General features: G+C 31.6%; 1 protein-coding gene across 1 annotated transcript in view; it reads right to left on the bottom strand.

The window, feature by feature from the left end:
- The window catches only part of LOC130904080 (uncharacterized), a 40,430-nt gene extending 24,216 nt beyond the window's left edge, over nt 1-16,214 (bottom strand). Inside the window, exon 1 of the mRNA XM_057816633.1 lies at nt 15,837-16,214. The gene's annotated coding sequence lies outside the window, so the exon portion shown is untranslated. The remainder of the gene's footprint in view (nt 1-15,836) is intronic.
- Nucleotides 16,215-18,103: the final 1,889 nt, after the last annotated feature.

Raw genomic sequence — 18,103 nt, forward strand, 5'->3', positions numbered from 1 at the left:
AGATGAAAATTAATTCAATGGACTCTTTGATTAAGTGTACTTAAATAAACATACTACTTGTATTTTATATTGTCGAGCGTGTTTTTAGAATTATATACGTGTTCTATTTAGAATACGTATAATATTTTTTATTTCAACAAAACTAGTTTAATGGTTTAGAACTCTAGAACGTGAAGTGTTGTCTAAAACCGCAATTCCATTGAGGCCGCATCAAGTAACGATAAGAAAGACAGATATTAGATGATATTAAATAACAATTTGGGCTTAATAATAATAATTATAATACTTATGCAACTCTATTGAGTCTATGGTAAATTGTAGAATTCCGCCATAGAATATAGTAAGGTCTTTCAAGCAGAAATTCCTATGTAAAAAGGTAGCTGATTGAATAATTTTTAGGTGATGGAATTTTCTACCAGATCAGAGGTGGGTATTGCTAAATAAATGCCCAAACTCTTTCTTCTAGTAGGCTATTATGAATATGTCTCTCAGTTGAGTTGTAAAAGTGTTCGCGAATCAAACAGATTGATTATAAAAGGAAAACTTCGAGGAGAATTGATCTCTTTGAACGAAGATTTAATGGCAAAATATCTCTACATGTAGAGACCAGACCATTGAAGACTACCATCAATATATGGACCAAGAAACTCCAGCGAATTTGGGGATAGTTTTTATAAGTTGTGGAGCTCATTTATAGGATAAAACTCAAGTTTTATCAGTGTTTCAACAGAGACCATAACTGTACCCAAAACTGAACCCTGAGGTACACCACTGCCAACTGGCAATTTACTTGATACTTTACCATTAGCTCGTACTAATTGATTTCTACATTTGAGGTAAGATTCAAACCATTTTAAGGGAACAGCTCGGATGCCAAAATACTATAGTTTGTTAATCAGAATTTCATGATTAACACAATCAATAATGAGGAAATTTCTTCCTCATTGTGTAGCATAATTTTTTTTATTTTGTGTATTTCGCGCGCGTGTTTTTGAGTGATAGTGAGGGCCCAGGTCACAGTGACCAAAATTAACCAAATTGTGACACATGACAAAAATCTGACTCCTGACCAAAAGCTCTTATGTCAACGGATCTGCTCAGATTTCCTTGAATGTTTAGAAAATGATGCTTTGGAAGAGAGCCAATTTGAGTCGATGGAAGCGGTAAAGCAAAAAACGGCAGAGCTCCTAAAGGCACTCACCAAAGAAGACTTGCAGCACTGCTCCAATCAATGGAAAAAACGTATGGAAAGGTATGTGGCGAGGGGAAGGGAGTATATTGAAGGGGAGCTTTCGAATATAGTAGAATAATTTTTATAATAAAACCCTTTTTCGTAACCAGTCTCGTTATTTAATAGCCAGACCTTATATGAGTCATGTGAGTCAATAGATTAAAAGCTGGTTTGCTGGGTATTTCCAGTCCGCATACCAAGATAATCTTAAAGTAAACATTAAAACGAACAAAATAAAAAAATCATGCTACGTAATGACTCTCCAGGCCAAAAAATTGGTTTGCATAAATTTTTCCTGATATAGAATGAAATTTTCTATCAAATACACTTTAGGCAAACCATTATCGTTTTTGTTAAACATTTTAACGCTTTGCAAATCCACGCAAACCTCTCGTTTTCAATTCCTAAATCAATTACATGCACGGTATGAATTTTTTAGATTGACAACTCCTGGATTCTTATAAATTAAAATAAATATTGTTATTCATGGAAATAATTCGAACCATGGATGTAATTTTGAAGTGGCCAGTTCGATTCTGGTTTACAGTACTGCTTTTGACCTACTAAGTGTACAATAATGATATGTGTGAAGAATGTTACGATACATTTCAAATAACAGGGTTACTGTGAATAATCACTATTTTGGTAATTTTAGAAAATAGCTAATTGAGTATATGCTTATATAAATAACAATTTTGTCATGTATTTATCGTAAATTATAACAAATATAAAACCCAATTCTACATTTATAGATCTCACTTGTGTTTTAATGAGGAAATAAAGTTGATAAATAGCAATAAAAGCAACTAAATTAGAGAGATATTACAGATATTTTCGCGGAGTTGCTGATTTTTAATACAAGGATCAATAAATATTCGATGTATTAGATAATAAACAAGTTGTTTTTTTTTTCATTTATGAAGATATTATCAGTTTGATAATTTTCCAATGTTTTTTGATCATTCTATCTTGCTTCAAAATAGGCTTCTGTTCCAATGATAACCTGAATCTACTGATACGTCTGTTCAAGCCTAAAAACAGTCAGAACTCGCTCAATATGCAATATACACATTCAGAATAACCAGAATTCCCGGAAAGTCTTATATAGCTGGAGAGCTAGGGTTTACCATTACAAATAAATCTCCATCGATCCTGTGTGCTACAAAAGTTATTCGGGGTCAAAAATCAAAATTTGGTTTTTGGATCAAATCAAAGTTATAGATCTTAAAATTCTCTACAAACATGATTTCCGTGATTATTTTTCTAAGAGTTACCATTCCTGAGATATCGCGATTCTAACAGTCACATTATACATGAAATGATATGTCAAAATTTGAGGTTTTTCGAATTCGATTTTTCTAGAAAAAATACCTTTAAAAAAAGTTGTAGATCTTAAAATTCTCTACAAAAATGATTCCTGTGGTTATTTTTCTAAGAGTTACCATTCCTGAGATATCGCGATTCTAAGAGTCACATTATACATGACTCGCACACATTTCCACACCACCTGTGAGTTGCGTTTTTATACCTTGGTTTCCTCCTGTAGACCTACTCCACTAACTCGTGAGAATGTCAGCATAATTTAAAGGAACAATAGACCTCAATTTTTAGATATTACCTTATTATTGATTAATGGGTTTTGATTTCTTTAGATATTTTAATCAGATTCATACTCTTGAAACTCTACTTCAACAGTAATGTCTTCTTAAATTTCTCCTTCTTCCTTTTTTTTCCTCTTAGCTGGATCCCCATAAATTGTTCTCATGTGGCTGGGTCACTGGTCTTCATTAAACTCACAGTAATCTTCTTCTATTGCACTCAACTGTACATTTGAGCTAGATTGACCTTGGTAATTGGTACACACTGGAGAATACAGCAAGTTTCAATCGGTTCCAAATCTATCAATTTCTAGCCCAAATCTTCTGATATGATAGTTGTATTTGTTTCTTATTTTTTAAGTTAAGTATCGGTAGTATCGGTAGTATCAATGCAATTATTTTTTTTTGACCTCAATAAACTGAAAGAAGAAAGCGAATTCCTTCTGTAATTATTGTTCGAGGTGTAGAATCAATTTCTGTAAATACTTAGATATAAAGGACACGTGAAATCTCAGGAATGGTAACTCAGGAAAAAATTATACCAATAATTTTTGTAGAAAATATTAAGATTTACAACTTTGATTTGAAATGTTTTTTTTTTATAAAACTCACAGTTTTCGACAAAAATCCAAAAAACTCAACTTTTGCATTTGACCTCGAATAACTTTTATACCACACATAGGATCGTATCATATACACTGCGACTCAAAAAATCTATTCTGTTCTCTTGTAGATTACAAAACAAATGATTATTTACAAAGTATTGAACGAAGCAAGCGACTTTATATGTAAAAAACTAACTTAAGACTTTTTGGACGAATTGGCCAGTGGATTTAAAACCTGACGACTCAGGTAAATAATTTGACCAAATTCATACCCCTCGATGGAAAGAACCTCGTCGAAGATTTCAGTCGCAGATACCCTTTTCAATGTCACTTATTTCTTTCAATATAGAAGAAATACTTTGAGGCAATGAAGCTAAAATACTTATATAAAAAACACCATGAAATTCACCACAAATAAATGAGCTGACAATTCAATTCCATTTCACGACGTTTCCTGAGGAATGCTTAAATACAACCCTCGTTTTGCCATTGCGAACCATTAGGGATGTTAATATCTACAAAAAGGTCGATAAACATCACTTTCTTCATAGGGGATATAATTCAATATAAAGCGCGGTATTAGCCAGGAAAGTCGTTGTTTACTCTTTTCAAGGAAGCAACCAGTAATTTCGATATTTCACCCCCGTTTTTCTTCAATAAAATAAATTTTTGGAAACATTGAACAAAATTGATTACAAAAATCCTAAGTCAATTTTTTAACCTCAGAAGACAAATAATTTTCAAATCAAAATATTTCGAAAACTGTACACAGTATCGAGTTTTATCAAAAGTACCTTTTTGGTGTAAAATTAAATGATGTTGTTGATACGAAACGTGTAACTAACGCCCTCTATGTGGGTCAGACATAAAAACAGTTTGTATACTATATATATATTACGACGGGATCACGTTTTTTTTTGAAACACTATTTATAACTAATTTATTTAGCGACGCCACTGAATGGTAAACCCGTGGAATGATTTGATACAATTTATTCAAGTTTTTAACAATGGATGTGGGAAAAAGAGAAACTAAGTTTCCTTTCTTTTTTACATCCATGGTGTTATACATGAAACTGGTTTTGATTTTGTTGCCGATTATCTTAAGTTTTTTTATTTTCTTAACGATGATGTCAGCACTTAAATATACAGACTTTACGGTTACTTAGTGACGATTCCTTGATGACGTAATACAATATTTACATTTTAAATCAAATGATTAAGAAAGGCAATTCTAGTGTTTTGTATTGTTACGGATTCTCTTGTATTCTTCATATGCTTCTGCCAAGCTAAACCAACAACTAACAACCCTAATCAAAAAAATATTTGCCCAACACAGAATACCAGATGAGTGGAGAAATAGCATTACGATTCCACTATTTAAAAAGGGAGATAAAAAAATGCCCGAAATTAACCACAAAGATAATAACAAATTAAATAAATGAATGTATCTCACTAGCAGATGAACAACAGGGTTTCAGATCGGGAAGATCCTGCACGGACGCAATATTTGTCATAAGACAAATAACGGAAAAATCGATCAAATATAATCGACCGGCCTTCATGTGTTTCATTGACTTGCAGAGGGCCTTCGATCGAATACAATTAAAAGACATAATACACCTTCTCTATGATAGACAGATACCATATAATGTCATTAAAATAATCGAAAATATATACTCAAAAAATACGATCCAAGCAAAAATAAATGATGACCTAACTGAACAGATACCTGCAAATAGGAGCATTAGGCAAGGGGAGACTCTCTCAGTCCGCTCCTATTTAACATAGTGATGGATGAAATCATAAAACAAGAACGCAAACTAAGAGGATACAAAATGGGAAATAAAGAAGTCAAAATCCTATGCTATGCAGACGATGCGGTACTGTTGGCGGAGAACGAGGACGATCTGCAAAGGCTACTGTACCAATTTAACAAAACAGCAAAAAAGTTCAATATGATAATATCAGCGGCAAAGACAAAATCAATGGTTACTTCCAAGACACCGATCAGATGTAAGCTTGTGGTGGATAACATAATAATACACCAGGAAATGAAATTTAAATATCTGGGAATCGAAATATCGGGACACGGGGACATGGAGACGGAAGTAAGAAACCAAGCTACAAGAGCCTCAAGAGCAGCGGCATACCTAAATGACATAATCTGGCGAAATAAATACATTCGAACTGAAGCAAAAGCCCGCATATACAAGACCGCAATCAGACCTATATCATCCTATGCAGCAGAGACCCGACCTGAGACCTCTAAAACGAAACGGATATTGGAGACTACAGAAATGAAAATAGTTCGAAGAATAGCGGGAAGAACACTAATGGATAGAGAAAGGAGTGAAAACATAAGACGAACATGCGAGATAGATAACATCAATGACTGGGTACTGGATAGAAAGATAAAATGGAATGAGCACATTGACCGCATGACGGAAGAACGAATTGTGAAAATATCAAGGGACAAATCACCAGCAGGACAAAGAAGCCTTGGAAGACCTAGGAAAAGATGGAGTGACAACCTCCCAGGTGACTGAGCAGAGGCAATGATGTGAAGAAAAACAGGCAATGATGCCTATACACAGCAGGAAGAAGAAGAAAGGCAATTCGCTGTTTTACAAGAACCATTCATCAAACGACGTTTGCAAAAAAATTTACTCAAAATGAAGTAAGTAATATTGCTGAATATTATTTCAGAGTTTATACTCTACGAGCCTCAGTACAGAAACTTGTTTAAGTACGTAGAAATTCCACAATTAGAAAAGCTTGTCATTAATAGCTTTTCCTTTACCAAATCTTTTTTAGGTTTCGTGGTTTGTTCGACATGCTAAATATGCTGATTTGTTGATGAGCAGTCTTATTTTCATCGTATTGATATAAGGTTAACATATTATGTGACTACCAGCTGACGGACGAAAATGGTAAATGAAAAATTTTTGAAAATTATTTGTAATTGTTCGATAAATGTCTGGAGTTTATATATTCTGTCAAAAAGAAGATTTTGATTTTCCATTTCGCTTAAAAATGTGTTATTTGACAATTTCTAATAACGTATTACTTCAATTTCTTAGACTTTTTATGTATGTTTCTAAATCGTCTTGATTTGAGATCTCTTCTGTTTTAAAATTAATTTTTTTATAATTTATGGAAGACGAATAAAAATTTGACGTTTCACTGACAAATACTCAGCTCGACCTCCTCCAGTTCAACTCGAAAGGACACCTAACATGTCAGTTAATATGTCAATTTGATGCAGTAATTACTAACATATTTGGAATTATTCTTTCTTATTAAATTATGAAAAAGAAAAACTACACTTCTAATAATATCTAATAATTGTGTCAAAATGGCGGTTACATCCCTATATAATCTACACCTTTCGTTTCCTTTAGTTGCATTTAGGGATTTTGAATATTTTCTCTACCATTCCAGGGTGTTTGGTACGCTACTGGATTTCATGGTATTATAACATTCAGTTATTTCTTAATTGGACCTTATTGCGTCAATATTTGAGTTCCATTCTCCGTAATTTGATCTATTTTTTATTTGCACAGGGCTTTTATATTTAGCTAGATCAATAAACAAATGGAAGGTAAAGTTACAGAAAAAGGTTGAAAGCTTTTAACAAGCTTTTCTACCCTTACATTCTGTGAATATATAACATAACGTTTATATCCTGAATTATTAAATGAATCAGGAGTCAAAGATGTTGGTTGCATATAACTAAGCTGGACCAGAGCATCTTCATATCCAAAAAAAGACGTGGAAGTGATTTAACAAACCAGAATTCATTAAGATTTATATCGTTGGCAATAAAAACGATGGAAACGGTACTGGACGTCCATATTAGGGACATACAGGATGGTCAGTATATACCTAACAACTAGGGGCAACAAGGAACAGCCATCTGGGTCTTAGTCTGCTGTGAAGCTTATTTGTAGATGCACTACTAAGCAAAGTAACCCAAGAAGGCATACAATCTGTAGAATATGCAGATGACGTAGTCCTAATAGCGAAGGTACGATGGACAAGAAATTTTAACAATAAATATACCAGAGGAGAAAAGAAATTATTCCGTGAAGGGGAATTAAGTATCTAACAGCTTAGATATCAAACTTTTGTGGAAGAAACTGCTTTGCAGATGCCATTAAGACTTTTCCAACAGCAATAGAGTAATTCCAGATCTAGTTCCATTACGCATTGTGCTAGAAAGATGTCTCAATGAGTCTATGATCAGAATAATCAAAGGTGGATTAAGAAAAGGAAGGATTACAAATTTAAGAAATGGAAGGTCCCAATATTGTATTATTTAGAATAAAAGTTGGTAGATTAGATGAAAAGTTTCTGTATCTACACGAATTTTACTTTGGATACTTAGTTAAAAGAATAGAGATGAGAGAAAACGATAACTAAGTGAAAAAGAAACGAAGGTAAAAATTTGAAAAATTTGGACAAATATAAATTATATCTTGTTTATAATGAATCCAAAAAGAGTTTTAATGGAAATATTGAATCTATCGAATAAGATCAAATGAAGCAATGTAAAATAAATGTGATGCTCGATTAGGGTTATAACTACAATTATGAGCAACTGGTTTTCGAATAATCATAACTAGATAAATAAATTAAATTCTAGTCTAGTTTTTATGAACATACGTGACATGTCTATGTACCGAATACAATCGAATGAATTGTGATTAGTACCTCGAAGTTATCAGTCCAAAAATGGTGGGCATTGATTTTCGTTATTGACAAACTCATTTATTATTCATAACTAGACTTCCTGCGAACCAATTAGCGGTGTAGTGACAACAAAAAATAGCAACTAAGCTATTGGCAGGCTTCTTGGAATCAGGCTCTTTTGATCTCGTTCATCAATGACGTTTTAGAAAACTTGAAAGGAACGTGTACATACTAATAAGGGTCTCCAAAAGGCTCAAAGAGAAGAAATTTGAACATAAAATGAGAAAAATAAACAAGTCAAGGTTTAGAGATATAAAAATAAATGTAAAGAATCTTAATAATCACCATTATGTACATAGCTCTATGTTTTTTCTCTGGATATAAGAAAAAATTACTCAAAAACAAGGGACGTTAATTATGATAACAGCCAGACATCAAAAAAATAAAATAAGAAAAAAACAAAATTGATAAAAAGTGTGTCATTGTGAGTAGGACTATTAAAAATTGCGACAAATCAACCAACTCTTATACAGAAGGTTTTCCTCTCAAAAAATATAGAACAAAAATATACATGGTGTTACCATGTTTATTTTTGTATATTATGTGCAGAGAGACGTCTCTGGAGATCGATCCAAAATGAATTAGAAGAGATTAATATGTGAAACCAACACAAAAAAATAGGTCAGATGGTATATATAGATTTGATGAGTCGATGCAAAACCTTTTAGAACCGTATCTATGAGGAAGTCGTTGACGAAACTTTCACTATTAATTTTTAACGTGATCTGTCAAAATTTTACATGAAGCGAATACATAGATTAGTCTTAATACTCACGAAGAAAAATGTTTTTCTTCATACCATACCATAGCAACGACGAAAGTTTAACATTTACTAGGGTTGAAAGAAAATCAACAGATGTCACCCAAGTTAACTTCAATATCTTTGCTAATTAACTATCGAGATAAAAGAAGAGAAAAAGTTGAGTTGATATAAATCTGAAAATACTTTGGTTATCAGATTTTAAAATTACGATTAATCGTGATCTAAATGAATTTATACATCGATATGTTATAGTAGATTAAACAACATTATATATCAAAATATTTCCAATGGTTCGTACTTTAAAGAACAGTTTCGATGTTGTTGCTTATCATCAGCGGGAGTTAATAATATAGTAAATAACAGAATTTGATCATTAAATAATTATTTTTCGAAAATTATTGTTTATAACGACAAATTCACATTCCCTGCTATTCAGGACAAGTCCATGGTGAAAATAGTAGAAAAAGTTGAGGATTTCAACTCATGGTGTTGATATGATTTATAGAGTTTCATAGTATATGTTATGAAATACAAATGAATGTATTTTTAGGGAACATTTGACAGATTCAATAGCGAAATAAATAATTTCAATTTCAAACTTTATTATTAGTAAATCATTATTTGTGAAACCTAATCAAGTTTTGGTCTTCAGAGACCGAAGGTGTTGTTTGATATTCAATAATTTTATCTATACCTAAAGAAGCGGTTGATTGGTTCAAATCACATGTTTAGAAATTGTTTATTTATTAATTTTACAAGTATAAAATCTCTCAAATTTAAAACCAGCCCTGTACGTTTTCATATTAATGACCTACTTAGAAAAATCATTACTGGTAGACCGTGTCCCATATGAAAGTAATTTACTTCAACGTGCTCTTACCCTTAACATCCTCTTTTGCTACCACTGTTAATAAATACAAGGGATAGTTGAATAATTTACAAAATCCACAAGTTTCTTCTCATGCGCATTTGAAATTCAGTTGCTTACATAAGAAACCTTTTAGCTCGCACAAATGATCATTATGTTCACTATATAAGTCAAAGAAAGTTTTCAATTTAAAAATTATTTACAGTTTCTCCAAAAACTACTCCATAACCGCGATTTATACCACAAAAATCGTAATACGTTTTGATGATAGAGGAAAAGATAACCGATATAGATGAATGAGTTGTATTTGGATTTTGTATTCGGTTTCTGTTTGCCTATATCTGGGAAAACACGCTGAATAAGCTTCGAAAATTCTTTACGCCCCTTTAAATATGTTTTTTTCTCACAATATTAATAATTGAAGTAACGAATTCATCAAAGAGATATTATTAAATGTATGTGCATATATATAATATCTAAAAATAAATTCTGACAAAGATCAAATGTCACGGATCTCAAAACTGTATTAGGTAGGATTCTATTTATAAATAAATGACAGAAATTATATAAAGTTGTGAAGGAAAGTTTTATGTTGAATGATATTTATGTATAATTTGGTATAATATGTGAATGTATGCGAAATAATTTACGATTTACGGCATTATTTATGAACAGTGGGTGGAAAAGCGGTCAAGGTGATAGTAAACTAGTTTGTCGTTGAGTGTTTATCGGAATAAATAGAATAGCTGAAAGTTATGAGACATCTTTTATTGCTTATTACGAAATAAAATGATCCTCTTGCTGTTAAAACTAACATAAAAAGTACATTAATTTAACGTAAAGCTAAAATTGGCAAGATAGACTTCCCTATACGATGGGCCCAGTATAGGCCCAAACTTGGGCCATGTATTTACAACTCTGGCGCTAGTGTGGAAGACATTATTGGCCCAGACTTGGTGGAACTCTGGAATGATGTCCCTCGCTTTGTTTCCAAGCCTGGACCAGGCCTGGTTGCCTATGTAAACCCAAGACGGGTTTGCAACCCTGGGATAAGAAATCAATTGCATTCTAGTCGATTTCATCATCACTCTCGAGCATTTTTTCCAAGAGGAATTCCGTGCTCGTCGGAGTGTCTTCACTATCTTCTCTTGCAGGACTGGTCTTTCCGTAAAAAAATTCTTCTTCCCCCAAGTCAGCAGGAATCAGATTCGGGTATGAATTTTGTAAACAAGACCCACACAGGCGTCTACATATAGGCCTTCTAGCAAATACACAATTTACTACAACCTTTTTGGCAGTTACAAAAAAGGGTGACAAAATGTCTCGAAACTCCCATCCCCACTTTACTGGATCTAAGCTGATATTTGAGAGCAATGCTTGAACCATGAAATACACTCTTAAGCAATGCAATTTGACTGCATCTGAGGTTGGAGGAAGAGACCCTAGATTGAACACATTTCTCTTAACAACAGTTTTTAAAAAATACGTATATCTATACAAATCGAGGTCAGAGATATTACGAGGCGCATTATATAAAGCAAGAACTGCATCCACTCCATTTTCATATAAACACTCTCTTGTATTGTCAAACCTTCGAAACGCTTCAAGAGCTTCTCTGAGATTAGATTAAATCAGACTCGTCAAGAAAGTCTCCTTTATTCTCATATTAATCGAAGAAAATCCCGATCAAAACATTTTCACTAATTTTTTCACAATTTCACAATAATGAAATAATAAACTTTACTCGTGCACTAATAAGATGTCTTTCGCCGTGTGTCTGTTTTGCTCCGACAGCGCCCTCTGCACCCGTAGAATCTTCGGCTAATGTATTGAAGAAACTTTCTTAGTAGAAAGATATCTATATAGAGGGTGATGCGTTAAAACCAATCCCTCGAAAATCGCAAAAAGATTTAAGAAAAAAAAATCGTTTTGGAGCTCTTGGCGAGTTTTTAAATTTTTGATGGGAAACCGAAAATTTTACGAACTTATTTAGGGAGGAAATTGAAGCTAGAAAACTCAGCTACAAAATGTAAGCTTTATTTTTCTAAATATTTTGCGAAAATGTCTGGTATTCAACAACTTATAAAATAGTAACCAAACTTGTCAACTATGAAAAAATCTAACATTAGTGAAAGTAAGTTTTTTCATATCACAGAGTGAGTTCAAAGGTACAATTGGTCTCATTTTAAAGGTAATCATCTCAAGCAAGGGTTCGCTGCTGAGTATGGTAGACACATGTGTTTTAAGTTCATACAGGCAACCAGCAAAAAACAATTTCGTTCGTGTTGTTTTCCAAGAAAATTTCACAAGTCTGAATTTTTTTGCATATGCTGTTTTAAAGTAGAGACTCTAACGAGAAAAATGCATTTTCTTTCGTCCCGAAATGTTGAGTTTTCGAGGAGATACAGCAGTTTCTTCTTCAGCCGTAGACGTAATTTCCCTCAGGCTCAGGCGCGAAAACTTTTTAGTGCGTCCCCGAAATTTGAGCGCATTTTACAAAGAAATGACAGCTCTTAGGGAAAAATTACAAGGAAATTTTGATGTTAACTTTCACTGTATCAATAAAACACTCTGAGAACTGGACTAGAATCCCTCAACAATGTCTCTATATATTTGAAGAAGATATTCTAAAAGTAATTCGATAGTTTATTTATATGATCTCAAAAATAAATATAACATCACAACCTTCTGCAATATTTCTTATCGTAAAAGGTCATCCATTGTTTATATTTATCACATTTTCTCGCATAGTTGGTTATCTCAGTTTCGGGCTGTAATAATCAATAAACTTGATTCATACAAAGAAAAAAAAACAAGAAACTGTTTAATATCGTTAACATGCATGACCTAAATGTAAACATCGGCACAGTGTTTGTGACACAATATTTTAACTTCGGTATTAATTACATCTCCATATATAAAGTCTGCATACATTTGCAGGAATATTAGTATGTGAGTGAAATAAATGAAAAAAAAAACACTTAGTTTTCTACATAAAATTATGTTTACTTTACGTGATTAAAATTGCAATTTGTTGTAGATTATGATTTAAATTATTTTCCATTTAATCAGTCCAAATTTTGATACCTATAATTGCTTTATTTACACACACTATATATAGTGTATATATATACACTATATATAGTGTATATATATATATATATAGACTTTCCTAGAAATTGTTTAGTAGTATTACTGTAAATTAACAGTTTTCTATAATGAAAAGTTCAGCAAAGCCGCGTCCCTTATTTATAAAAACAGATTAAAGGCGCTGCGCGAAATCGCCGAATTTTAAAAATCCATTGTTCATAAGATACATCGTTTTCGATCAATTTGAATGTTTTTTCGGTATCATCACCAAAATTCAAGGAAACCATTTCTACTTCTTCGTTTACTTTACTTAATGCTTTTCCAAGGTAAATGTATTCGTTTTTAGAACTGCAAATTTTCACTAGAACGTAGTTCTCTTCTTCAATTTTACTTGGATGAATATTTTACTTGTTTTCAATTTATCTATAAACTCTCTATGATTTTTATAGAGTGTTTTAATTTCTTTCAGTGTTTCACCTCCATAAAAACTACCCCAGAACCCAAATCGGGCAATAAGACTTTGGATCTCCGTTTTAGATATAAACACTAAATTCTTCATATTTTGGAAATATATAGCGTAGAATCTAGCATTCGAAAAGTTTTCGAAGATGTTTTTAAAAAAACCTTTTTTAGAATGAATGAAAGAATCCGATATAAATTTTAAAGTACCGTGCCGCTTCCATGAAGAATTATATTTTTTGTGGTTGAATATCTGGTGTTTAAAATGAACAAGCAGTACCACAAAATCATCATTTAAAATTTAGATGGTGACACACTTGAAAGATACGTGACTTATAATTCAATGATTTATTCGATTCGTTGGAATCGGTAACAATTGTTTTATCGATTCTCTGTTTAAGCAATTTTTTCTTTTGTAAAATAACTGCTAAGTTTCGAAACATAGTGTGGATACTTCATTTTACTTTCTAGAAAATAAATTACATATTAACAAGTTCTGTCGACTATATTGCGATTATGTTCGTTGCTTCCATTAGGAACTATTTGACAGACTTAGTTACAGAATAACCAGTAATTCGAACAACTTTTTGTTAGTTTTGGATTGTTTTGTTTTCAACTTCTTGATAACAATCTCAACGTTTTACGCGTCGCGAACTATCCATTTATTTGGTACTTTTTGAACAAATTTTGTACTAAAACCATGTCTTCTTTCATCCGAATTTGGATTCAAGAACAATCGATTCGTTTTGGTATACGGTGTTTTTTTACTCAACGTATTCTTTGGTTGTCTTAACACCTTGTATAATTTTGTTAAATAGGGTGTTTTTTTCGAAACGGCCTGTAAAAAGTTGTCTTGTTTTTGAAAAATTTGAAAAATGTAGTAAATTTCGGTTGGGTTGACAATAGTAAAAATTGCTTTTTGAACGGGCTATGTTATAAAGGAAAACTGCAAAAACTGTGCAGCTGATTATCATGAAGATTTGACTCCAGTTCAAAAGATTCTGACTACGATTATTATTTATAAAGATACTTTGGAATTGAAATGTTTTTTTTACTTTGTTTTATTTGCAAAAAATGTATTTTCCTTTATGGTTTTTGCGCTGAAATTTCGTTTTCCAGTTTATGTCTGGTACCCTGTTTAAACCAAACGCCTTTACAGGCAGGTAATTTTACATTCACTTATAATTGGATGGTCGTTTTAGAGTCAGGGGTCAAATGTCATAAGAATCGATTTTTTTACATTTTTTGCAAATATTTCTTGTATTTTTTTTAAAAGTTGTAACTGACCTTACAGTTTTTTTAGTAAAATTCAAAGTTTTTGAGTTATTTGTAAAAAATGAGTTTTTCACAATTTTCAGCGAAACGGTAAGTTTTATGATAAAAATACCTCAGACAAAAATTGTAGATCATAAAACTATCTGCAAAAAACGTAGGAACACTTTTTTTCTACAAGCTATTGTTTCTGAAATATAATGATTCAAAAAGTTGTGAAAGTTGTCGTATTTAATGGTTTCACTAATATACTTTCAGCAGTAAACTTTTCTTACAACATTGAAATGAACCGAAACTTGTGAGTATTTGTAAGAAATTTCTGTTAACTACTGGAAAGTTCTTCAAATAAATTATCAATTGTCAAATTATCAAGGTGTTTCTAAAGTTCGACGATATTGACAGTAAATCTCAAAACATTATAACTTTTACAACTTTTTGAATCGTTATATCTCAGAAACGGTGGCTCGTAGGGAAAATAAATAAATAATTTTATGATCTACAATTTCAGTCAAAGGTATTTTTATGATAAAACTTACCGTTTTGCTGATAATCAAGAAAAACTCATTTTTTTCCCTTTTGACCTCGAATAAAATTTTTTCCATACACGGAAATGATGGAGAACATTCAAATTTTATTTTTTATTGAATATTAAACAATTTTACTGATTTTCAGCTTGTTGGAATTTATGTAGCTTCACTCTTATTTTTTGGTCTAATTTGACCCGACTATTATCCCAGCCCTATATTTTTCTCTATTCTAGAAATAGTAATAATATAGAGAAGAGGATGTGACGTGAATAATTTTCTATAAAGAACGATGTGTCATGAACGTAAATAGTAGAAACTAAGCTTCAAACGAAAACTATTATTACCACAAATTACGTGGGCAGATTGCCCTCATTCCTTGTTAAATATAATTCAACAAAAAAAACGCTTAAATATCAAAAATTTACTTAAATAATACATCGTTTAATATTTCGCTAGTTACTTAGTTTTGTCATTGTTTTAAAATGTATTTTATGTTAACAGATGTTTGAATATATAAAACTTTCAACCCCCAACTTTTCACTAATAGGTACTGCTCTTATTTTTTAGATGGTATACAAAAAGAGTTGTAGAATATATTTATTATTATATTACAAAACTTCTACTGCGATTTATACTTTTGAAAATTCAATACAAAAGTATTGTACTTACTTTTTAGGTTTAACGAAAACTAATTCAAACTAAATAATCCACTGATGATGATGAAAATTATGTCACACAAATCACAAACTCCACGAATAACTTCGATTTAATCGTACTGGTGTATTAAATTCGACCACCTAGCTCCATAAAGTTTTAACAGCAACTAGTGTGTGAATGTGAAGGAAACATCGGCTAGCGGATTTTCACGCCATTTGCACCGTTATGTTTTGGCTCGTTACTCGTTAGCGTTGGGGATAATAGGGCTTAGAGCACTTGTACACGTACGTTTTTTTCACCAGAAAACACACCGTGTTTTTTACCTGAATCGCGGTGGTGTATTATTTATAATGGATGTGTGAACATCTTCTGGACACCTGTCCGGCGAATAATATGTTCCAGTGCATGTATACACATCCGTTATAAATCATACACCCCACAATTACTGCAAAAAATACGATGCGTTGTCCGGTGAAAAAAAACGGACGTGTATAAACGCTTTTATACATTGAGTTGAAACCATATGGAAAAATTTCTTATTAGTGGTTTTATGAAAAAAAGTTATTCTTGATAAAAAGTTCTACATGGTTCAAAAGCTAAAATGCAACTATCAGATATCAGTTTTTTAAAGCAGTATACGAGGTTTGTTAAAAAATTGTGTCTATTTTTTACAATTCAGAAAAATGTTATGAAGTGAAGTTGTTTTGAATTAAAAGTTATATTCAAATATGCAATTACAGTCATTTATTACGGAAAGCAAATTCACTAAATCGTGAAGAAAAAATAGAACTTGTGTTAATTGTTGGAGACAATTACAAAATATTAGAGAGACCGCAAATATTTTTAATAATAGGTGTCTGTTTAGAAACTTTAGGCATAGGCAAAAACTTTAAATAAATTTATGGCTAGTGAACGTATAGAAAATCAATTTAAGAATAAATGCCCAAAACGGGTTGCGAATGAAGGATCAAATATTCTTTTAAAATATGGTGTGGTGTGTACAAAAATAAATTAGTTACACGTTTTATTTTCGACATTCTTTAAATGCCGCACGATACTAACAATTATTAGAAAATCAAGTAAATGGTTTTTTGCACGACCTTAAGTTACAAGAACTTACGACAATTTGGTTCCAACAAGACGGTGTTTACATCCATAGTACATAAAACTTTAGAGTACTCCTTGAAAATATGTTTAATGGGATTCACAGGTATTCAGATATGTTTTGGCCTCCTAGGTTTGCTCATTTGACCCTCCTTGATTTTTACTCAAAACAGCAGGTTTATCAGCGAGGACCATTTGATGATGTAGACCATTTGAATAGGATTATTTGCCAAAAAATTACTCCAAATATGATACAAGAGTTTGATAAAAGAACTGTAAGAAGCTGTAAGACATTGAATTAGAATTTAATTATGTTTCGGTTTGCTAAATATTCTTTGTATGAGTTTCTCAATTTCTACAATAAATAATCATTATGTACACGTATGTAAATTGAAAGATTGTTCAATATCAATAAATAGAAGAGTTATCATATTTTTAACAGGTAAGAGAGATAAATTATAACCAGCAAAAATAATTAATACGGAATGATTAGTGAATAATCACATGAATTTTCATAATAAATGGTTATAATTTCATATTTTAATATAACTTTTAATTCAAAACAACTTTATTTTATAACATTTTTTTGAATTGTAAAAAATAATGATACTTTAGTCTTGTACAAAATCAAATTTTTTGATAAACCTCTTATGCTGCTTTAAAAAATTGATTCTGATGGTTGCATTTCAACTTTTAAACTATGTAGAACTTTTTGTCAAGAATAAGTTTTTTTCATAAAACTACTAATAAGAAAGTTTTCCATATGGTTCCAACTTAAGTAGACACACTGTATATCACTTCTTTCTTTTCCAACACTAGTCAATGTAAGGAAATTTTTCTTTCCCGCATGGGTTATAATTAATAAATTCTGCATAAATAAGCATATACATAAAGAGAAATTTGGTTATTATTCAAAAATATTTGCTTTTTAAAAACTTAACAGTGATTTGAAAATTTGATTTTCGCACCCAATCAAAGTCGATTTTCGCTCGCTATTGGGCTATTCTTTTAATGCTTGTTGTGTACGACAGTTGGTGTTTGAATATTATAGAGAAAAAACGTCTTTCATATCATTTTTCACTGTATCACTCTGTGCAAAATGATTACAAGAAGTTGTAAACGAAATGCAGACTAGTTTTGTTATATTTACCACCAATTTCTTGAACTTATAGAGA

The sequence above is a fragment of the Diorhabda carinulata genome, chromosome 2 (assembly GCF_026250575.1).
Source record: "Diorhabda carinulata isolate Delta chromosome 2, icDioCari1.1, whole genome shotgun sequence".
Taxonomy (NCBI): Eukaryota; Metazoa; Arthropoda; class Insecta; order Coleoptera; family Chrysomelidae; genus Diorhabda; species Diorhabda carinulata.